Source organism: Corvus cornix, chromosome Z, assembly GCF_000738735.6.
Source record: "Corvus cornix cornix isolate S_Up_H32 chromosome Z, ASM73873v5, whole genome shotgun sequence".
Lineage (NCBI taxonomy): Eukaryota > Metazoa > Chordata > Aves > Passeriformes > Corvidae > Corvus > Corvus cornix.
Window position 1 is genome coordinate 13,169,406 of NC_046357.1, and position 22,765 is coordinate 13,192,170.

The 22,765-nt window shown below is 46.0% G+C and overlaps 1 long non-coding RNA gene across 1 annotated transcript; it reads right to left on the reverse strand.

Annotated features, from left to right (window-relative positions):
• Window positions 1–1,887: 1,887 nt before the first annotated feature.
• On the reverse strand, window positions 1,888–22,266 carry LOC109144056. Its single transcript, XR_002044546.3, has 4 exons — window positions 22,171–22,266; window positions 21,532–21,686; window positions 2,724–2,848; window positions 1,888–2,629 (listed from the first exon to the last, which is right to left on the reverse strand). It is a non-coding gene; the product is annotated as an uncharacterized LOC109144056 (long non-coding RNA).
• Window positions 22,267–22,765: the final 499 nt, after the last annotated feature.

Consider the following 22,765-nt stretch of genomic DNA (forward strand, 5'->3'; position numbering starts at 1 on the left):
TTATGACTGCCCAGAGGGTGATCAATAATGTATTGGCCTTACATTGATTCAGTTCAGCCTCACCACAGAGAGCAGCAGCATCGACAGAGGAGGAGGCTGCTTTGGGAGCAGAATAACTGTTTTCAGCCCATCACCCTCAGCAGGGAAATACACATGTTTTTTGAGTTATAAAAACCTAGACCCTGCTGCTAGCGGGTATTTGAAAGCTGTGTATCCTGATACTTGGGAGGAAAACCAGAAAGAAACCAGATGACACATCACAGCTTAAAATTAAGAGTGCTTGACTTGGGAAAATCATACCATTTCTGCATCACCTTTTTTTCCAGACAGACAGGCACATGCAACCCATAAACAGTGTGCTGGGAAACTCCCAAATTCTTAAGGCAATAGGCAAGTTAGCCTCAAGCAATATCAGATTAATCCATCCCAAATAAAATAGAAATGAATGGCACAAATCTTGACAGCATTTTCAAAGGGAATTGTAGCTGCCAGCCATCTAATTATGTTTACATGTTTCCCTGCCCAAAATGCAAGTCATGGTACACTGGTGAACAGGAAACTTACACATTCCACAGGGTCCAGACAGCACAAAAACAACCGTGAAGAGTTCACACGACAGGTCAGCTCGTCCTGCATTGCTTCAGCCAGGCATTTGTGAACTGGGAAACCCATGTGAGTGCAGCCCTAGCAGGACTGCAGGCAGGCCAGAAAGGGTGCCTGCACGCTGCTTAGGGCTGTGTGGGTGTGCAAGTGAGCTGCTCCTTAAAACCATTATCTGTCTAACATGAATGTGCTCACTATTAAGTAGGAATATTGTAGTTAGACAATCCCTGTTCAAGCTGATTTTCAGTTGTCATATCTCTTTTATTAGGCACCCAGTACAATTCTCGGCTCCTCCCATTTCCTTGACACAATAGTACTATAAAATGATAGAAGTCAGTCTAAATTCCTGGTATGATGAATATAAATTCTTTCCAGTAAAAAAAAAACCAAAAACCCAGACTTGTTTTACAGGCATGACCACAAGTCCATTTAGCTTTCAGGTTTGGTTATTCTGAGTAAATTCATCAAATAGGGGTTTTAAATTAGAGAGGAGCCAGAATTAGAAATCTGGATCCTCACCAACACTCTGACCTTGGGCATGTTTCAATTATTGTTGAAGCATTTCAACTGGGCCACTGTCTATTAAAAAAAAGACCAGATCTAAATGCTTAATCTGGATATGCTGAAAATGCAAAGCGATTCAGTTTCAGATTAAGCTACAGAGCTAAATTTTGCAAAGACCTGATACCAATTTGTCATTACGAAATGATGTCTTTGGGTGACTCCTTTTTAGGGTGTTGGATATGAGAGAAAATTAAGATCTGGATTTTTTTGATGTGAGTGCTTGAAATATTTTGAACATTCGATTATTTTAGAAAGGCTTACACCTGAAGTCACTTATCCCATTTAAATACTTCTTCCTCCATAGCACTGTTTAATGGCAGCCAAGACCTACTCAAAGGTATTTGTTTCACAGATAACTAATGGATTTAATAACAGAAGAAGAGTGATTTTGTATATATTAACTCCTCCGCCACACTTCAAAGTATTTGGAAATGTAATTCAATGTGTACAATTCCATGCTTCTGCTTTACCACTGTGCCAGCAGTACAATCCTTATAATTCACTCAGAGATATCCACTGAGGTTTCACACTTCAATATGTACTAAGAAAATCCTGTAAATAAGCATGTAGCTTTCCCTGCATTTTGGCACTACAAGTAGATACATCCTGAGCCTCCAGACTGTAATCCAGAGGGCACCCTGAGAAAAACAAGCCATCTATCATTTTGTGCAAAATGTTCCTTTAGCCTGCAAGAGCATCTAGCAGCAGGCTAAGGTGAAGGTAGCATTCCTCTGCAGATCTTGCTGGTCTAATGGTATCATGACAATGCAAAATGTTCCTTTAGCCTGCAAGAGCATCTGGCAAGCAGGCTAAGGTGAAGGTAGCATTCCTCTGCAGATCTTGCTGGTCTAATGGTATCATGACAATGAAGCATGGGCAAAGACAAAATTTTTCTGATTTGTGCCTTCTGAATTGTAACTCTGATGACACGGAAATTATGCTGGTCTAAATGGCAGCAAAGCTCAAGCCCACAGTAAGGTCCATCCTAAACCAGTTTCAGCACATTTAATATTGATTATGCCATCCATTACATTTCAAATGAAACATCTTGTCCATACAAGTCTGTTAAAATCTTTCAGCAGAGCAGCCTCTACTTGCATCCAGCTGTCCTTAAAATAGCACTACACCAAGGCTTTTGCTGAAACACACTTGCTGTTTACTGGCCTCTCTCTGCTAAAGGCTGCGCTTTTTATATGAACCCAAAACACACGTTTTTCATTTCCTTAGAATAGTAAGAAATCTTTTTACAGAAACTGCTGCCTAAGCAAATTACAACTCTATAATATTTCCATTAAGAGATCTTACTTTTCCCAATGTCGAGTGCTTTTGGTGGTGTGTTACGAAGTCCAGAAACATGGAGTGAAAATTGTTCTTGTGACCACAGAACCGTTTTAGATTTTTCTGGTGAGGCCCATGTCCAGGTCATTTAAACTTAGGTTTGTTTTGTGCTTCCTTTTTCCTTCTGTAAATTATAGGGATTTAAAAGAGAGACAGATTTCTTTATAAAGATTGTTGTCTAAATGAGAACAGAATAACTTTCACAGGACTTATGTTACCTTTTGCCTTACTGGGCAGAAATGGGCTCATCTGGACGGTAGCTGCATCAGCAGGACACAGATATATCAGCCTGGGGATCCTTGGTGGACAGTAGAAGTCGAAGGCATCAGTGGCTTCTGAGGACCTGGTGGGGTAAGAGATAGTGCAAGCAAACAGAGATATAAAGCCTTATTTGCTGAATTGATTCATGCCCCTTTTGCTCCACACAAAGCTGCTTCTCTTGGGAATAAAATAACTCAGTTAGATCCAACCTAGTGGAGCAAAGTGTCTGAAGTTGAAAGCCATCTACACTTAAACCTGTATTACAGACTCAAATATGTGCCCTGAGAGCTGATTTACATATGCATGCAGGAGGCTGTTGGCTTTTTTATATGTGCATTGAAGATCTATGCCAAACTGAACCTCACATTTACTTGCCAGGTTTTTAGCAACTTCAGGTGTAGTTTCACATTACATCACACTGTATTACGTAACCATGTAATCACAAAACAGCTTTTGCAGGTGCTGCAGTTGTGTGCCTGTGCCCTAGCAACTTTGCAGACTGCCTGGTCGTGTGCCCACAGGCTGATAAGAACCAGTTCCTGATGTGTAAGGCCTCTGACAGAGTATGTCTGTGTATACAATGTCTTGCTTTTCTTTAACTTCTTTTCCATGTTGTCTACTTCCCATTTCATTCAGCTTGAAGGAGTCAAGGGAAGGTCCTTGTATTTTATGATGCTAAACAGATGTCACAGTGCAAACACCCAAGATGGGGAGGGTACACAGTGCTTTATTTACATTAGTTATCGGAAACAAAAAAAAAAGCTACCGAGTCTGAGAGTCCCATATGGACTCCCTCCAGATGCAAAGGAATGTAAGGATAAAGACAGAGGAAGAGTTTAGTCAGGAGGAAACAGAATCTGGCTTTGCATTACAAGGCTGGAAACAAGGTTACAATAAGTAAACAAAATAGAAAATGTCCTTTACTGCTTTGCTGGCCGGTCCCTTCTCTGTAACTCCTCTGGCCTGCTCTCTACTGCAGATGCTGGGATACACGTGCTGGCATCCCCAGCCTCAGCAACCAGGTGACCCAGACCCCTTCTGTCTCCTCAGTTACAGCCCTCTAGCTACACTGGCACTTTCATGTCCATGAGAAAGCAACACAATTTAATCAAACTGTGATATTCAAGTCCTGAGTCTTGATTCCCATCTTGCCTGTCCCTCCATTAGAAAGGCCCCTGTCTTAAATTTTTCTTGAACTCCTCCTTCTTGGCTCCACTGTGTTCATACCATGCTATGTATTTTCTGCAAAACACTTATATTTTGTTTAGTGGTTTTGGTTTGCTGCTGGAGATCTCACACCCGTAAGGCAGGTCAGGCCACTGGGAACCTCTGCCCCAGCTTGCTGTGGGCTGCAGGACTTCCCTACATCACAGGTGAAGAGGTCACTGCTAAGAACTCGGGTTCAGGCTGGTTGACTTCATAACCCACTTAGCACCGGGTCTGGAAGGGAAAAACAGGAAGCGATTGCGTCAGAAGATGTGTGAGTAGGCGGGGGGGGGGGAAGGCATCCCTGCGCTGAGGTCTGGATGGGATAATAAATAAGGGTGTAATGACAGACTGGGAAATTCAGGTTGTCAGACCTTGATTCAATTTGACATCAGTTGTGACAGGAAGGGGAAAGTCTGATCGCGCTGATTAGACTGGGAGGGATTCATCCCAAAGGACTGCAAAAGGTTAGGGCTGATGCTAGTGGGGACAGGCAGGGTGGCTTTGAGCTGACACGGTGGCAAGGCAGGGATTCATCCCAGGGGCACTCAGAGACTGTTTCAGTTGTCAGGAGCTGATGAATTGGGATGTGGTTCAGAGGTGGTGCTGAGCCAGGGGAAGCAAGTAGTTGAGCTGTGTCTCAGTCTGACTCTGCACACACGGCCTCTGAATCCATTCCTTTAACCTTCTCGCTTGCCAGGAGTCAGTAGGCAGCTGGTCAGGCAGACTTCCTATACCTTTTGGTCTCCTGACTTGGTGTGATTGCCTCTTTATCCAGACCACAAGTCAGAAGGAAAGATGGCATATGGAGGAGAAAAGAGAATGTGGAAATACTGTATGTGCAGGGAACAGGAACTTTTACTTGAGCATCCACAAAGATTTTAAAACAGTGTCTTCTTTACCAGTGCATCCACTCAAGTGAGTTAGACACAACTGCTCGATATATTCAGCTGTGGCCTCCAGCAATGGTTCTTGAAAATGCCTGAATCATGGTGTGACAGCAAACAACCTTTCATTTAGTAGGCTGGATAAAAGTAGCAGTGATGCACAAATCAATCACTTCTGCCTCAGAAACGGGATCTGTAACTTCATTTTAGATTTGTCTCTTCCAGAACTGTTTGACATGCCATCAATCTGGCTTCTGTTCATTCTCTTCACTCAGCAGCCTAACTCTCCTCAAAATGGTGTTCTACCTCAGTTTCACTGCTCCATCCTCTCCTGGTGCTTCTTAGACCTCCCTGATTTTCCACTCCTATTCTGTTCCTGTCTTTGTCCACCCCACCATGTTCAGCTGATCTTCACATTATTGCACCTTTCTCCCACTTATTCACAGATTAACCCCTCCATTTCAGAGCCAAACTCTGTAGATGTTTTACCCAACAGCTACACCTGCCTAACCAGTTTGTACCCACGCTCTGGTTACCTCACCCTCACGCCTCCCTGTTACTCATGTTTATGGTGCCACATGTGATATTACGTGCTGGAGAGGGTCATTACTGTGAGGAGAAGCAGGAAAAAGCAGTGCCCATTTGCAATTTGCTTCAGAGCTCCTCCGGCTGCTGCGTGGGAATACCATGGGGGTGGCGATGGGAGAGGAGCGAGTGCTCGGAACACTTGGAAACCACAGGCTTAACTTGGCTTCATTCAGACAAGCCTCTTGCTCCGGGCATCTGCCTGTGTGGTGCATGGTGAGCAGAACAGCCTCGCCCTGCCTGCACCCGAGGCTGCCTGGGAGCCGTGTGACCGGGTTTGTGTGGCCCAGAGTCCAAACTAATGAGCTTCCATTAAAGACAGGTTATACTGAACCAGCCTCAAACCTGCCTCGCCTGCGCTTCCTCTGTTCTTCTCACCACTGACAGAGAGAGAACTGAATTCATCTCTCTCTGGCTTTCTTCCTCGCACAGCACACAGCACCACAGGGGCTCCAAATCAACTGTGTCCAGCACATTTTTCCCGTGATTTTGTGCACATTCCTCAGATGTCAGGCTCATGGTCTTAATGCAGTTTGTGCATGCTGATGCCTAGAGTGGTACTACCTAGCAGATCCTGTCAGCTGCATTGCTTCTTCTTCTATGGAAAGTCTTTAGCATGCCATAAGGATGAAAATAATGCTATAATGTGGGAACAGAGTTGGAAATGTCTGAGATGTACCCAACAAATGAAAATTCAATACTGAAGGAGATCCTTCCAGGTGAACTTTTAGCCTCATCTAAGGAATTTAATAGAAAATTCTATCCATATTATAAAATGTTATAGACTGGTTCAAATATTTTGTCTGAAGGCATTAACCTTCTGTGAAATTCACTTGGCCCTTTCCATAATGTTTCTCAGCTGCATGCATTTGATATTCTCATTCTAATGGACAGCATTTTCTAGACGACACTTTTGGTCCAATGGTCTAAGGGCAAAATTAAATAGAAGTCTTAAAAATATCAACTGATTCACATATTGGTGAGAAAAGATTCAGAGCTGAAGACTAAAAGGTTGCTTTGCTCCAAGGTCTGAAATTCTTTGGCATGCCAACAAAGTTGCCAGCTGGCTGTAAAAGAACAAAAATGAGCAGAGCATCTGCAAGATATTTACAGTAAGGTTAGAGGGAGGAGGGGGGCAGCCCTCAGAGTTTATCAGTGGTATGCAGAGGTCAAAACGTTTATCAAACCAATTTGATGTGAAAAACCCTAACGAGAAAGTAGTTCTGAACACTCTGAGCGAGTCCCAGGATGATGAGTTGCATCTTCCTAAGTGCACTTTGGTTCCCCCGGGAACCGGATGGAGGGGAAGAGAAGGGATCAGTGGGAGAAAGGGGGAGGAGGCTGAAGGAAGCCGAGTCCTGTGTGTGAGGGTGTATGACAATGATGTGGCCTGCACACAGCCAAGGCCTTGACTTGGGCTGTCTGGGATGCCTTACCTGTCATCCCCATTCTGCCTGCCCTGAATGGATTTCATTATCCCTGTCTGGAATGTAGAAGACATTTCTTCCAGACAGTGATACACATATATAAACAAAATGAAAATGCAGAGGAAGCAGATGCTGGTCCCGCTCTGTCTCAGATGGCCCCTGGTAACTCCTGTCCCACATGGGAGTCTGGGGAAGGAGAGGAAAATCCCCTCAGCCATCTTCATTTTCCTGGATTATTCCCTGCTGGAAAAGCCCAGGCTCCTTTCCACCACCCTCTCCCATTGTCCTTCACCACCCAGCAGCTCCCAGTGCTGCTGTTTTACAACATGCCCCAGTGACTGTGGTGCTCTGTCCCTCAGACCCTGTCCAGCCCAACAGGCTGGTTGGGCTTTCCCAGAGTGCGATACTGGTAATTTCTGGCTTCTCTCTTCAGCCTGGAGCTGCTGGAGCCACAGGGGATTTCCAGGAATGGGTTAGTTTCCCAGCTTTTGCTGTCATTGCTGGAGAACAAGGGGCTTTCCAACGCACAGACTCTTATTTCTGACACTGACTTAGAAGGAGGGCCACAGGGGGTGGGTGTTTTAGCCTGACTCTACCCCAAGAGGTGAAATGTGAGGTTTAGATCCCCTTAGATGGTTTAGATGAATTCAGGTCTTCAGATTTGAAGGGTATGAAAGTAAGTACGAAGCAAGTTTTGTCTTCCCATTTTTCTCTTTCCAGCTCTCCCCATCAATGAAAGCATGCAGCTCCTGATGGTCACTTCTTCCCCAGTAAGGCATAGCTAGTGTTCTCCTGGAGAGGAAATTTCGAATTTCATCACCAGGAGAGTTCAGTCCACCCCTTTCCCTGTTGTCTGTCTGACCACTCTTCATCCAGCATCTCTGTGATAATCAGTTCAGCCAGAGGTGAAGTGCTTGGGCTGGCAGGGCTGCATGGGAAGGATCAGCATGAGAAACAGCGATGTTTTCGCAGTTACTGGGCAACACGAGGAAGTGTGCTTACTGTGGAGCTCCTCGGAGCCCTGTTCAGCCCACCATCAGGGGCGAGCTGAGCTGTGAGGCAGCAGCACTCTGCAGCAGCCATCTCCCACCCGCAACCATTCCTCGGGGATTAGTCACTGACTTCCCAGAAAACGAGATCCAGTCCTGAGGGTCTAAAACTTTGCTCTCTGGTTTGTCCGCGGTGCTGGGGGTGACTCCTCAGAAGCAAATGCAAGCACAGGACTGGTTTAAGCAAGAGCCTTTGGCTTTTTTCCTCCACACCCCGCCTGAGGACATTTCTTAGCCACTGGTGGGGGCTGTTCAGAGGGAGATGAGTGAAAGCACAGTCTAGACATTAGCCGTGAGCAATGGCAACTGGTTTCAGGTATGTGACTACCTGGGAGTAGTGGCACCGCCTTGTTCCTCAGGTTGTGCCTACGCTGCTTGCAGCTGCAGTGTACATTGGAACTGTTTTCTGGCTGCTCTCAGTGAAGCTATTTAATCCTAAGAGACTAAAACCACAGCAGTGCTAGACTGTGTACAATCTGGTATTCTCCTCACCCTGGCCCTCTTTCCCTTTACAAGCTGCCCTACCTTGAGCTCTGACCTGGTCCCCTGCCTTCAGCTGTTTGAAAACCTATTTATAAAAACCTGTAGTGAAGTGCTTGAGTTAAGCTGGTCGAAATTAGTACCTGACCTCCTGTAAAAATTACATGAGCTTATTCACAGCATCCCGCTGGTAATTTCAGTGTTGTAAAACTAAAACCAAGTAGAAGTTGTGGGTGGATGTTTTAATTAAAAATCTACCAGCTGCTCACTGAGTGCCAAGCCTGGGTAAGTGACTGATGGAGAAGAGAAAAACAAGATCCTTTGCTGCTCCTCAAGCACCCCACACTAAGTTTTCTTGGCATTTACAAGTCACTCTACTGCCCACCTCATCCCCTGAGATAATCTGTTTTGAGACAGGAGTGATTATGGAAAGTTTTGGAGAAAATACGACTTGTCTGTGCAAAGCATTGTGAAGCCTTGAGGACTGGTATGCAGGATGTTTGCACCCCCTTTTCTCCACTTCTGGTGGACGATTTGATGGGGGATTTAGTCTAAGAAGACAGTGACAAATGACCAGTCTGTGGAGAAGGGATTAGGAAGAAGGGGAAAGGAGAGAAAAGAGAAGATAATACCGAAGGAATGTTGTTTTTGGAAGAACATTTTAAAAAGGAAGCAGATCATGTAACAGCCATGGGCAATACCACTTGCATCTTTCATAAAAGCAGGGGAAACCAGCACTATGATTCACCTCATAGCATGAAACCACCAGTCTTTGGACAAAGAGGCTGTGAGGGTCAGGGCCAGCTGTGCATTTGTGTCTCTTGGGCAGCCACAAGCCTTCTGCTCCCCCTGTGATATGATTTACCTAGGAAATGACAACATATCCCTGTGACTATCGCTCCACAGCACAGCTTACTACATAGGACGGCTTTTTTCCTATATCTCTCTTGAAAGCAGGACATAAACCCACTTTGGGGCTCCATACTATGCAGGCAGCCCTGCTCTGCTCCAGCTCTTCACAGGGAAGAGGAGCGAGGGCTGCCAGCCCACGGAGCAGAGTGGCCAGGCATGACTCCAGCTCTGAGGGAGCGGCCGCGCAATGAGGCAATGCAGAAAACAGCTGTGTCAGGCCATAATGCCACAGCAGGGTGCACAAAGCTGGTATCAGCATCACTTTGATATTGCTGTACTTCATTGCATTTGGAATCACAATTACTGCCCCATTATATGTTCTTCCTGTAGCTGGGACTCCTTCCCATGCTCATAACCTATTTAAGTGCCCCTGTTTCAATTTGGGAGAAACCAAACCACCTCCAAAAGCACTGAGCCCTTCAGCGCCTTCATCCCATGTCTATTTTCAAACCTATCATCGTACTGCCATGAACTTTGCATGTCCTTTGAAAGGAGTGTCAGCTCCCACCTGCAGCAGGCACAGAGGAGCCATGCAAACCTTTCCGCTTCCTCCAAGGTCAGTGCCTCTGCTCCGTAACATGGTTCCTTGGGGCACAGTGATGATTCAAAATACAAATTCCGTCTGGAAGGGATCTGAGAGCTCATTGTCTGGCAGAAGTCATTTCCTTTAGGTAAAATGCTTTTTTTTTTTTTTTTTTACACTTGGCATGTTTGAGTGTTTGCAAAAAACTCTGCATGGAAGTGTTAGCACAGAGAGTTTTTCTGCTGCTGTGCCTCTGGACTCCCAGTAGGAGACATTCAAGGAGACTGTTCAGATGGGGACATCTCAGAAGAAAGCACAGTCTTCTCTGAGCAGCTCAATGGGGTCTGACTCTGCCAGGCTTCTCCGTGCCTCTATGCAGAAAAGCAAAGTCTGTGCCACTTGTCCTTATGGTGTGAGAAAAACACTGCCAAATGTAAATAGGAAGGCACACCCAGAAATGCTGGAAAGGGAGTTCCAAGAGGTATTAACTCACTCATTTCATTATTCTGCTGTTTCTTTGACAAGTCCTATGTTTCTGTTCCATGAGGTTTTTCAGAGACCTATTTTCTTGGCAAGCCACATAGTCCAGGGACAGGAAGGTACATACAGAACAACCTGGTGTGGACAAGCCCATCTCCCTCAGATGTGGGCTCCTGGGGGACATTACGTCCCAGTGCAGCTGCAAGTGAAGCAGGAGCTGTAAGACCACTGCCAAACCATCAAGCAGCCTGCGGCAGCCTCACCACACTGGTCTCCCCCCACACCACAAAGGGTGGCCTGAATCTCTCCCAGATGTCCACATACCACAGCCTGCTTTTCCTTCCAGGCAACCACAGAAAGATTTATTTGTCTAAAGAAAGGGGAAGCAAGGATTTTAACTCCTCACGACTGCAACTGTCCAGTGGATTGCTCCCTTATGTAGTTATCTACTAGGTCTTCTGAGCCTACAAGTCAGGTAGCCCTGGGATCCTGGGATGCTTTTATTTAACTCTTCCTTAACTTGGGAGTGATGGAGACCTCCCTCATCACAGGAGGTGATGTAAACATACTATAAATTGCTACAAGTGTTCCAGAAGTGGTCGGGCCCAGGCAGCTGTTTGAAATTTTGGCTAAATGGTCTCCCCAGTTTCAATACAGCTGTGGTGAAGTATATTTGCTTTGGTTTGTGTTCTAGACACTGCCAAGCAGCAACTCACCCTTTTTTCTTGAGGTCTTAGTCTATACCCACATAGTGTCCCTTGCAGCATGAGTCACAGGCCTGTTGTTTATGCTGGGGTGTTTCAATTTCCACCACAAGTTCCAAAGACACTGCCACTGTCCTGAGACCTTATTCTTCTCCAACTCTTCCCCCTTGGCAGATGTCATGTGGAAAATGCAGTCAAAGCCAATACTGACACTGCAAGAAATGTGCTTGGCAGTGCAAAGGCATCACTCTGCTCTCTGCTAGAAGCTCTGCTCTCCCTCTCCATCCCACTGCCCCAGTTTTTTCTGGGCTCTGATATTTCACCCTCATAATCAACCTGCTCAATACTTTATCCAGCAAAACTGACTTCACTTGTTTTTAGCAGCTTTGCCCTAACCAATGCCACAGGCCATTATTTATTATTCTGTAAAACATGCTGAAACTTTGAGAAGCTTTGAGAAGAGTAGGCTATATTCCTACTCTTTTGTGGCAAACCTTACGCCTCTTCTCTGTCAGGAGGAAAGAGATTTCTTAACATGTAGACAGAGGAGAAGAGACTGCAGATTTTACACAAAATGCCTGCAGAAAAAGGCCTGGGTTTCGGCATCTTGTCGTTTTCTAGCACTTCAGCTGGTTCCTTGTTCAGTGTCTGCAGAAAGTATCCCATGGTGTGTTTGTTCAACTGCAAGAGCAAGTGGTGCTGGGGGACCACAAATGCATTTTACTAATAATAAACACTTCCCATTCTGTTAAGTCACTATGGAGCACACATAACTTAGACTGGATTTTCTTCGTGTCCTGCTGCCTAGAGCCCTATTTATCCTCCTCTGGAATTTCTGCTATTGTGCTGAGAGCTGAGACCTCTGTTTGGGCTACATTTCTCTAAATACACAAGAACACTTGATACCATTTTATCAGAAGTGAAAGATGGAAAAACTTCCCTCTCTCAGAAAAATCATTGGGCCAGGAAACCTACAGACCTCTGTGATTACAGAGTGGGATGCCACACATTTAATTTTAGCCATCTAAAAGTCATGGCATCTCACCTAAGATATTTGTCTGGTCTCTCTATAATCAGTGAAAGGAGATAAGCCTGTCTGGTCATGACTCATTCCATCTATTTTAGGGTGAGGTGAATCAGCCCTTTGCAGCTGCCTTGCTCTATCTGTTGACTACAGAAGGAATAAAAAGAAGTCCCTTAGACCAGAGATACTTAATCTGAAGTAGCTAGAGTTACAGCTGGAATCACCCACTCTTGGTAATACTGAGAAGCACAGTCAAGGAACCCTTTCTTCTGCCTGGATGTTGTTGTGTGTGGGGAAACGATTGAATGATACCAAAAATAAAATTACGCATCTTCATCTCACGTTTCTATGAGGGACCCTACTGTTCCTTTTAGCCTGTTATATTTTCATCTCTGTACCTTCCTTGGATGCTAGGGAAGCTTTTCAGCAGTTAAATAAGTTGTCTGACTGCAGCAGTTCCAGTTGTCCCAGCCCACGTCCTGCATGCTCCCAGAGCAGCGGAGAGATCTCCACAAGTCACACCGGGGACAGGTGGAAGACCTAAAGGCCATTTCCTCAGGAACTTGCAGTTCTGGATTGCTGGCTGACTGCAGAGGCAGGAAGAGCATAATGTATAATATAATGTATAGAGTACCTATAAATGCAAGTAAGCATCCCAGTGCCTTTCCTATGACTTTGACCTAGGGCTGCCTCCGCTCTGTATTCTCTTTCGAGCATGATAGCTCACTTTGATCTCTCTCTCCACAGCTGCACACCAGTATATGCACAAGTTAAATGCTAGCCCAAGTGAGATGTGAATCTGGCCCAGCTCCTCACTCTGTTTCTGCTGCTGCCTTGCTCAGTAAGAACAGCCACAGGGTGAGACACCTTCCCTGGCCCAGGTGGCCCAGCTTTTGCTCTGGCTGGCTGGCTGCAGCCCCAGACAACAAGGCCTGTGAAGGGGCATTGGATATATGCTGGGGGATCAGCAGATTCTCCATGGGCATGTGCCCTGGGCTGGCCCTGTGGGAATGTCATGTGAAGCTGAAGTGGGGTGCACCAAAAGGAAAAAATTCAAGAAAAACAGTTTGGAGGGAGGGAAAGGCAAATGGTTGGTTTTTTAACACCATGTAACATCAGTTCATAATTGTTGTCTTTATGTCTTAGTAGGTGCTTGTGTGGTCTTACTACTCTTGTGCTTCTGTCACTGTCTAAAATTCTTTAAGCAGTGTGTAAATTACAATTAAAAAGTATCCATGCTAACTCGTCCCAGGGGCTGATGTTGTTACTCAGAAGGACCTGGTTCCAGGCCAAGGCCTTTTCCTCAGGATGCCAATGCGCTACGTGGCAAGAGCTTCTGTTTCAGAATTTTCCATCCGGGCTTTTGAATGCTAGGCAATTGCCAAGCCGCCTGCCAGGCTGGTTAAGAGTTTGCTCAGGGTAGCAGACCAGAGCCTGTTAGCTAACATTTTCCTACAGTTACATAAGGAGGGTGTAGAATACCACTTAGGGAGGAAAATATAAGCTTGTCTCTAAAAGGCAAAGTGAATTTCCCCCATCTCCCCTGGTGTATCTGACCAGTTCACTGTCACTCGATAGCTGTTTCCATCATCTGTGCTAGTGCTGGTGCAGAAACCTCCTGTAAGAGCACATTCCCTGGCCAAGAATATTTGCTTGTTGAGTACTTCTTTATCAGTCCTGGCTGATTTGTGGTCTCTTGGTTTGCAGCTTCTTCTTTGGCTTCCTTTTCAGTATGTCCAAGCTGGCAGCATCTTCTGCACTGGTTCTGCACTGTGTTCGGTTCCTCCTCAGGACCTTCCCCAGGCTGCAGCTGCACAGTCCCATCTCGGCCAGGCAATGCAAATCCAGCCACTTGTTCTAACATTGCCTTTTAAAGAGCAATGATGTGAACTCTGGGATACCTGGGCAAATTCCAGTTGGAAAATCTTATTTAGAAGAACTTCCTTTAGTAGTGATTGCAGGAAATGTTGTTCTTCCCTCTCTGTCTAACCAAAACTGGGTGCGATCTCTCTGTTGTCATCCCATCCTTGGCTGAATTTCAATAGGAGGGTGTGAACAGGGTAGAAAGGGCATCACGACAGATTTATTTTTAAAACCTGTCCTTAAATAATTAATATGAGGATCAATCTAGGGGAAAACTGTTATTAGCAATGCACATGTAGGTGTTAAGTGTCAAGTCCCAAAATCTGCTTTCATGAGTCACCTTAGAGTATCCCAGTGCCTTGATACAAAGAAAAATCTATCTGCAAAAGAGTTGTCATGGAAACATAAAAATAGCTCTGGAAGGGATGTTGAAGGGCCAGCTAGTCTCTTCCCCTCCTACAAGATAAGATCAAATATAATTTAACCATTTCCGACAGATGTTCTCTAACCTATTCTTAGAAACCCCCTCAGCTTCTCAAGGCAACCTGCTCCATTAGTTCAATTTTTTCTGAAAAGGTTTCTAGACAGCTAATCATTCTTCTTGGGATCCTTATTCCTTTTGGGTCTACAATATTTCTGAAGAACATTTGACTCAAACAGACTCAGGTTCAGCAGGTGAAGCTTTAGTAGTGGCAATTTGAGGCAAATTATTACTTTCTGCATCTTATTTATTACACATCAATGTGGGTGCTTACATTTTTGCATCAGTGTGGCACTGCTGGCACAGGGCAGAACCATGACTGCCAGAGCTCCCAGAGAACATGCTCCTTCTCCAACAGAGAGTGAATGAAGTGTGAATACATTGCTTAGCTCTAATAGCATATTACCAAGGGGTTCTTCCCTTCCCACAGCTCTGGAAACCTTTCATAGTGGACTAATTTGGTGGTAGGAGTGATGGTGAAATTTAGGTTTGGACTGCAATGTTTTTAGCCAGGACAAACACCACATCCTTACATATGGGTTCAGAGTTCCCTGCCTAAAGCCGCAGATGTGTGTGGAGCAACAGGTCTGCAGTGGCTGTTCCCATGCACTCAGAGGTGACACCTTCCCTCTGGGAAATCAGTGTTTGCGTCCTGTGTTTGCCTGTGAGCAGGGCTATTGGCAAGGTTCACGTGCGAGATTATTGATTAGGTTGTGCTGGGAAAGTTGAACCACCCAGAGTCCAGAGACTGTTTTTTTTCCTCTTGGAATGTGTCTGCTGGGGGTGGTGTGTCTTCTGTCTTAACCAGTTTTTTTCATCTTGGTATTATTTGAAACAAAGTTATTTGATAAAATTAGTTGGATTGGTTTGTTTAAACTGTTTTACCACTGAAAAAATATGTGTTTTCACTGCATGTGCTTTTTAGGGGCGAAAAATGGTGTTTTTTAAAAGTTCTCTTTACTTCATATCACTGAAATGATCTCATTTGGACATTGCATTCAACATTTCAGGGAAATGGTGCAATCTTGTTTCTTTGTACCTCTAAACTTTTCTGTACTCAGGCTTCTCAGGTGATCTGCATCTCCTGTGATACGATTCCTGCAATATAACTGTCTCTCTTTATCATGATGGATGATGGTGATATTTACAGTTTGATAAGCTTCTATTTAGGACACAACTGAATTCCAAGTTCTGTTTTTTAAGGGAAGTATTTCAAGGTTCAGCCTCTTTGACAGTGAAAAGCTATCTTTTTTCTCCAGGGAAAATTAAATTATAATGTTCTACTGAAAATGATGTTCATGCCCTGAGCACCTCTGGATCTGACTGTGGACTTGAGAGGTATCCAGTTGCAGCAGGGCAGGTGGGATACCCTGCTGTGATGACACCTGTCCTTTATCGAGGAAACCCTCTTAAACATGTTGCTTGAAAATATCTCCTGGCACCCACATCTCCTCACCCAGGAGGCACAGTCCCTTCACAGCAGCACCACCCTGCTCCCCTTCCCCTCTGCAGCTGCATTCTCCCTGCAGGTGCCTGCTGGGCTCACAGTAGTGCTGTCATTAATTGGCAGTACTGCCCATCAAGTTCAAAGGGCTGCAGCGATTTCATGTGGCAGAGGGGCAAGAGGAAAGCTTGCTGCCAGCTTTTGTTAGCCACAAGTGAAACATTAAAGCTCCTTGGCTATTGCATAGCAGTGCTGGCCATGAAAGGAATGAAACTCTGCAAGGTCATGCTGTTTTAGTTCTTGGACAGGCATTTGACGTCTGGTGAGGGGTGGATGAGTACTGATAAGGTGGAAACCTAGATATTGTTTAAGGAAAAATGTGCCTGGCCAGGGCAGCTTCCAGTGACCCCATTCTCACCATGCCAAAGGGTACAAGGGTACAAGAGTGCCATCACAAGCAGACCCTAGGGAATTTGCTGCTCACCTTAGGGCAGGAGAGGACTGCATGCAGGGGGACTGTGCATCCAGGACACATCTGCCTGTACCAGCTACAAAGGCCAGAGAATAGGCTCTCCTCCCTCTGCTGTTTGATCATGGCTTTGTGTCTCACACTCTCAAGGACACCAGCAAGGCCAGCAGGTAAGGTGAACCAGGGACAGTTTTTGCTAGGCTGAGAATGTGGGTGGTAACTGAACACGAGTTTTTCTGTGCCTTTTGCTCCCAGGACACCACCATTTCCTCCCTGAAGAAAATGAGGATCCAATGAAAGTGTGGGACTCAAAAGATGCAGCAGCCAGCCTCTGAGCTACGATGGGCCACACAGCCACTGCTGGTGTCTGAGGGACACATGCCATATCCTCCGCTGCAGCATCTCATCAGATCTGCTCCAGAAAAGGACTGGCTCATCTATGACCAGAGACTGTTGTGTGGGCAGATGGATGTGTGTCCATCATATCCAGGCTGAGTCACAGGACTGAACATCAAATCAGCAACAACAGGCAATTGCAGGAAGACACTCACGTCTGTGACCACATGGTTGCACATCTGGGGGACTGAGGAGCACAGTACAAATGGGTCCTGTGGAAATACGGTGGAAGAGCTGGACAGGTGATCTCTGAGTGGCCAAAGGAGGTTACTCTTGCTGCTTATGTCAGCATCTGCTTCCCTGTGTCTCTCCTGAGGCTCTGTCCTGGCCTGTCTTAGCACAAGTTGTCCTGTGCAGGCACTTTTCCATGATACTCTGTCTAGTTTCTGCTGTGGAAAAATACAGCAGCGAAAATGGTTTCCCCTTTTCAAAACAAATGACAATAGTGAGGATAAATGTGATTTCTCTTCCATTCATAGTAAGGACTAACTTTTGCATAATAAAGTTATGGATATCCAAATGAAACGGGGACAATATAGTATGCTCTAGATCAGAGGCAAGATTTCTTAACTAAGCAATATGACTCAATTCTTTGAATACCTATGTCTCTACACAATATAAAAGAAAAATTGTTATCACCTTCCTTCCTGCAGCTGGTACAGCCAAGTCTTTTGAGACTGTCTGCCTGAAGTTGTGTCCCCAAGCACGCTGTTCAGCCATCTGGATAAGCTGTCTGATTTTCAGACATTCTGAGCCTTTTACAAATTCCCATGTGATTCTGCAAACAGAAAATCTTGGCCTCTGAGCTATGCTGTTAAATTAAGCAGCACCAGGTCTGGCTGTGATTATTAGAGCTAGAGAAACCTCCATTTGTGTTCCATTGCATGCCAGGTGGAGCTGGCTGGTCTCCCGAGCAGACCTATGTTAGGTTGCCTTTTCAAGCAAATTTGCACAGCTGTAGTCAAAACAACCCCCAAAAAAGTGGCCCCACATGTACAAATACTGTGATAGGACTCTTGTAATTCCAGTATCAATGCAAAGCGGCTCTGAAACTGGTGTAGGTACAAGCAGTGGAAGTGGTGAAACAAGCAGTGGTGGAAAAGTCTGCTAGGATATGGAAATCTGAGGAATTTGACATGCTCTGAGAAGTGGAACTGAATTTGCTTATGTTTCAACTCATGAGATGGAAGAAGAAGTCCTGTTTCAACACATGTTTCTAGTTTGTATACTGAATTGCTTTCACTTTGATGTTCTTGAATATTCAAACATTTTTCAATTCTGTGTTACAACACAAAATACAAACGCTCCCATTTTGTCAAAATGAAATCATCATAGGCTTGAGACAAGGTTTTTCTTCACAAAATAAATTCAGAAGGTTTGTTCCAGCTTCAACGGAATCTGAAAAATCTTTATGTCTTTCATGGAACAGAATTTTCTTCCTCCAGACACATGTCAGCAGCTGCTGCAGCTGGTGTGTCTGCCTGGATCAAAGGGATCAGGAAGGGGTGGTGAGACGGTGTAGCATTCATCCAGCATGTGATAGCAAGTACGAGGGTTAGTGACTGGAATCATGATGTCATCATATAAATTACAGAAAATCATCAGAGTCAAGGGAGATCTTTGTGTCTGTTTCCTGGTTTGGAGAATATTTATTTTGCAAACTGGCTGTGGAAATATTTAAGCACAGGTTGCAGACAGTAAAACCTTTACGTTTCAATGGGAGCTTTGAATTAATCAGGAATAAAGGGTTTAAAAGTTAGACTGATATTCCTGCAGATCAGCTCTACTTGCATATAGACATTTGAATATTTGAATCACTAGATGTGATACTTGGCAACCATGATGGCTTTTAGAATGATACTGTTCTTCTTGCACTCTGTTTTTTTCAAGGAACATTATGCTGTCAAGGTTAATTCAAAGTAGTGCAGGATTTGCTACCTCCCAGGTTGCTTAGCTCAAACATGGCCAGTGAGTTCATGTGACTTTGAACTCATGCTGTTCTCCTCCCTCAGCTTTAGCTCTTTAATGGTGTCATTTTACTGATTCATTTCCTGCAAGTGCAGAGATAAGCTCTCCTTTTCCTTGTAGCTCAAATCCTTGGCGAGCACAACATAGCCTGTATGATTCAGCTGTCTGAATACCAGAGCCCCCTGAATTTGGAAATGAAGCATTCCATGCCCACCAAGTTCCAGATAATCAATGGGAAAAGCGGTTAAGAAATTACAAGTTGCAGTCCTGTGGCTTGAAAGAGAACCGAAATCGGTCCTGGACCTTAGCATGCCATGTACTTTTATTTTACTGGTTACATTTTATGCCAGTTCGGGAGTGCTTGAGACATTTAGCCATGCCTGCAGCTGGGGAGCCAACCTCCAAACGTAGGGAGGGGATAGAGAGAAGGGCAGGCGGTCAGGTCAGCTCTCCCATTCTTGCCGTAAGCCCATGAGGTGAGTCATAGCCCTCACCCCCTGAAGTCATTAAAGCCTAGCGTGTCTCTGCTGCTCCGGCTCTCACTGCCAATGTGGGTGTCAGCTGCCAGCCCTGCAAACTGCGTGTTCTTCCTGCAGCGGGTGTAGGGAGCCACCGGGGGAACCACAGGCACTGATGTTCGGGAAGCAAGAGAAAAAGCTTTGCTTCAGGACACTCATCTCGATTGGGTTTGTGTAGGTACCTGCCCAATGCTTTGCAAAATGTCTTTCGTTAGAAAAATAACATTTTAAAACAAAATGCAGTACTTTTTGACAGCAAAACTCTAGGGGTAATACTGGGAGTGGGTTCTCTGGAAGGTGAAGGGAATGTTATCACTGCCTATCTCGTGCGAGGGTGTGGCTGATCTAGGCAAGTACAAGTCCCTTGAAGTGGTATGATTGTAGAACAAGAGGCACAGACACAACCTGGAGCATTAGAATGAACGAGAAACTGTTTCATCACGCGGATAAACAAATACTGAAGAAGGCATCAGAGATGCAGGGAACGTCCACACTCTGAGATTTTCAATATTCAGACAAAAAAAGCGTCTGAGCAACCTGATCTCACCTACTTGGAACAGGGTGTTGAACTGCACCAACTCCATTTGGGTGTTTATCCCAAAATTATTCTTTTTAATGATTCTATGAGTGTGACCAGCCGACACGTGGCTTGAGAAACCACATGTGTTCCTCAAGAAAAAAAAAATTTAAAAAAGAAATTCCTAACAAGAAATACCAGCAGTCCTTCCCTCCTTGCTTGCCCCTCTGCTCCTAGATGTGTGTTGCCTTCTTCACTGTGTTTATTCTGGTGCTCATTGAGCCTTCCATGGGGCTGCCCTGGCTCCCAGCCCCAGAGTGCTGTCAGGAGGTGGTGCAGGCTCGGGGCAAGTCGGGTCTCTCAGACCGAGGATGGTCACAGTGTTTGAAGCAGCTGGGATGTGGCAGAGAAGCACCCTTTTCCGTGTTTTCACGGCGCTTTCCAAGGGAGCTGCGCAGGGAGCTGCTCCATCCCAGACCTGTCACTGCCATCCAGCGGCCTCTGCTGGAAGCGCCGTGTGCTGTGTCCTTCCCTGCCTTCGGCGGGTGGCAGGTCCTGTCCACCTGTGTGTGTCCCTGCTGTGATCTGTCCTGCCGGCCTTTGCAGACGGAGGGGCAGCTGCCAGGCCACTGCCCAGCGGAGCCCAGGGGCACTTGTGCCAGGGCGGGTGACCAAGGTGTCTTTTCATCGTGTTACCAAAGACACTGTGTTTATCCCCTGCCACATGAGGCTGCTGAGATAAAGCAGGTTTGGGGTTTTTTCCTTCAAAGAGAGTAATCCAGGGCCTTTTCTGAGCATGGTGTGTGGTTTAACCCCAGCCACCAGCTTGGCCCACACAGCCTCCCCCGACCGGTGGGACGGGGGAGAGAGCTGTAAAAGTGAGAAAACTCCTGGGCAGAGGTAAAGACAGTTCAACAGGCAAAGAAAAAGCAGTGCACAGAAGCAAAGCAGAACAAGGAATTCATCCCCCACTCCCCTTGGGCAGGCAGGTGTTTGGCCATCCCCAGGAGAGCCGGGTGCCATCACACAAAATGGTGACTTGGGAAGACAAACATAGACACTCCCAATATCCCCCCTGCTTCCTTCTTCTCCCTCTGCTTTATATATTGAGCATCGTGCCATGTGGTGTGGAATGTCCTGTTGGTCATCTGGGGTCAGCTGTCCCGGCTGTGTCCTTTCCCAATTCCTTGTGCACCCCCAGCTCCCTCCCTGGTAGGGTGGTGGGGAGAAACAGGAAAGGCCTTGACTCTGTGTGAGCACTGCTCAGCAATAACAAAACCATTTCTGCGTTATCAGCACAGTTTCCAACACAGCTCCAACCCACAGCATCATACCTGCTACTGTGAAGAAAATTAACCCTACCCCAGCCAAAGCCAGCACACAGGACCAATGGATACGTCGAGGAGACTGGTTACACCCTCACAGGGCATAAGACAACTTTGTGAGCTCCTGCTTTCCCACTTTGCAAGCTGCTGGTGTGGATGGTTTTCTCCAGACACACAGAGACACATCTGGCAGCAGCAGGCTGGTGTGAGCTCTAACAGGGCCTCTGCTAGACTGGGCTGCCAGAGAGGCTGCACCTTTTCCACAGGACTGGTGCTCAGAGTAATGAATAATTCAGACCCTGAACCAGAGCTCTGTCCTGCAGACAGGGATGGGAACCACGGGTCATCAGGGAGGGACTAGGGCTTCCCAGGCGCTGAAGGAGGCAAAAGCCTGTCTGAACATGGACTCAGGGGCTGCCTCCCTGCTCCCAGGCATCACTAGAGGGAGACGGAGCACTGTCTCGTGGCAGTGCCCAGAGGAAGCTCCTTAAGCACCATTTTCCATACCTTGTCTTTCTGTTTGAGATTATTAGCGGGAAATACGACATGGCGGAGTCTGCTGGAGCACACCGGGATCACTGGGCATCTGGCACCTTCTGCTGGGACCCTGCTGGGCTGCCCTTGCCTTGCACCGAGCCTCCACCAGCACAAGCACGCCCAGTCTGTAAAGGAGTGACTCTCTTAGGGTCTGTAACAAACGCGTCAGAGTACATGAGGAAGACTCGGCTGTGAAGGGCTTGGGAGGCTGAAGAGAAAAGCAGAAAGGGGTGCCACCAAGTAGAAGTGACAATGGGGGGGGGGGGGAACACAAAGAGCTGAGCATGGCTGAATTGAAGGAAAAAAACAGGGTTTGAAGACAAAAATCTGTTCTTGCTGAACGATATTCATACAGATACAGCCAGCAGCGACCACTTTCCCCATACACAACAGATATCCTGGTTAAAGCAGTGGGTGGGTGGGAGCTGAGGGGAGCCAGAGGGAGGACAGCAGGTGGTGGAAGCCACTCCTGCCTGGTCACATCAGATCAGAAGGGACCATCAGGCAGAATTGGGGCTTACCTCACAGAACTTTGTCTGAAGGTAAAGTTTCTAGAAGCTGTCTCATCTTCCAAGCATCAGAGAAAGACACCCGTATAAGGCAACTCACCATCTCTTGGGGCTGATGTCTGAGATAGATGGTGTGCTTCATTCTCTCAATTTACTGTCTGTATTGGCTACAGAAAGAGCCCACACACCTCACCGAGAAGAGCTGCCTTGTTGCTGGCTTGTGCTGGACAGACTGAGCAAAGCTTCTAATTGGATCTGCTGTGTATCTTTGCCCACTCCACACCAACCTGTTTCTCCTCCTTCATGCATAAACAAGCACATTTGCAGCAGGGCACCTGCCAGGTACACCAAAGACTGGGCAGTGCGCTACTTGCACAGCTTTTGTAGTTTCTGATTTGAATTCAGCTGGGTGTAGGTTCTAGTAACAAGCAGTATGTTTCTCTCCTAGTGTTTTCTCCACATGAGTTTATTTAATCGCTGTATTCAGATGCACGCTCAATTTACATTTTGAAAGCATTTTGGTTATTTTCAGTCCTCTTAACATCCCCAAGTCTTTTGAAAACTTTGAAAACAACATTGCCAGCAGAACAGTTTGCCTGGTTCCAGTGCTGGACTCATCAACGCTACTCCCAGGATCAAGATTTCTCCCTGATCACGTGCTTTTCCCTTGGGTGCAAATTCAGTCTTATCACATC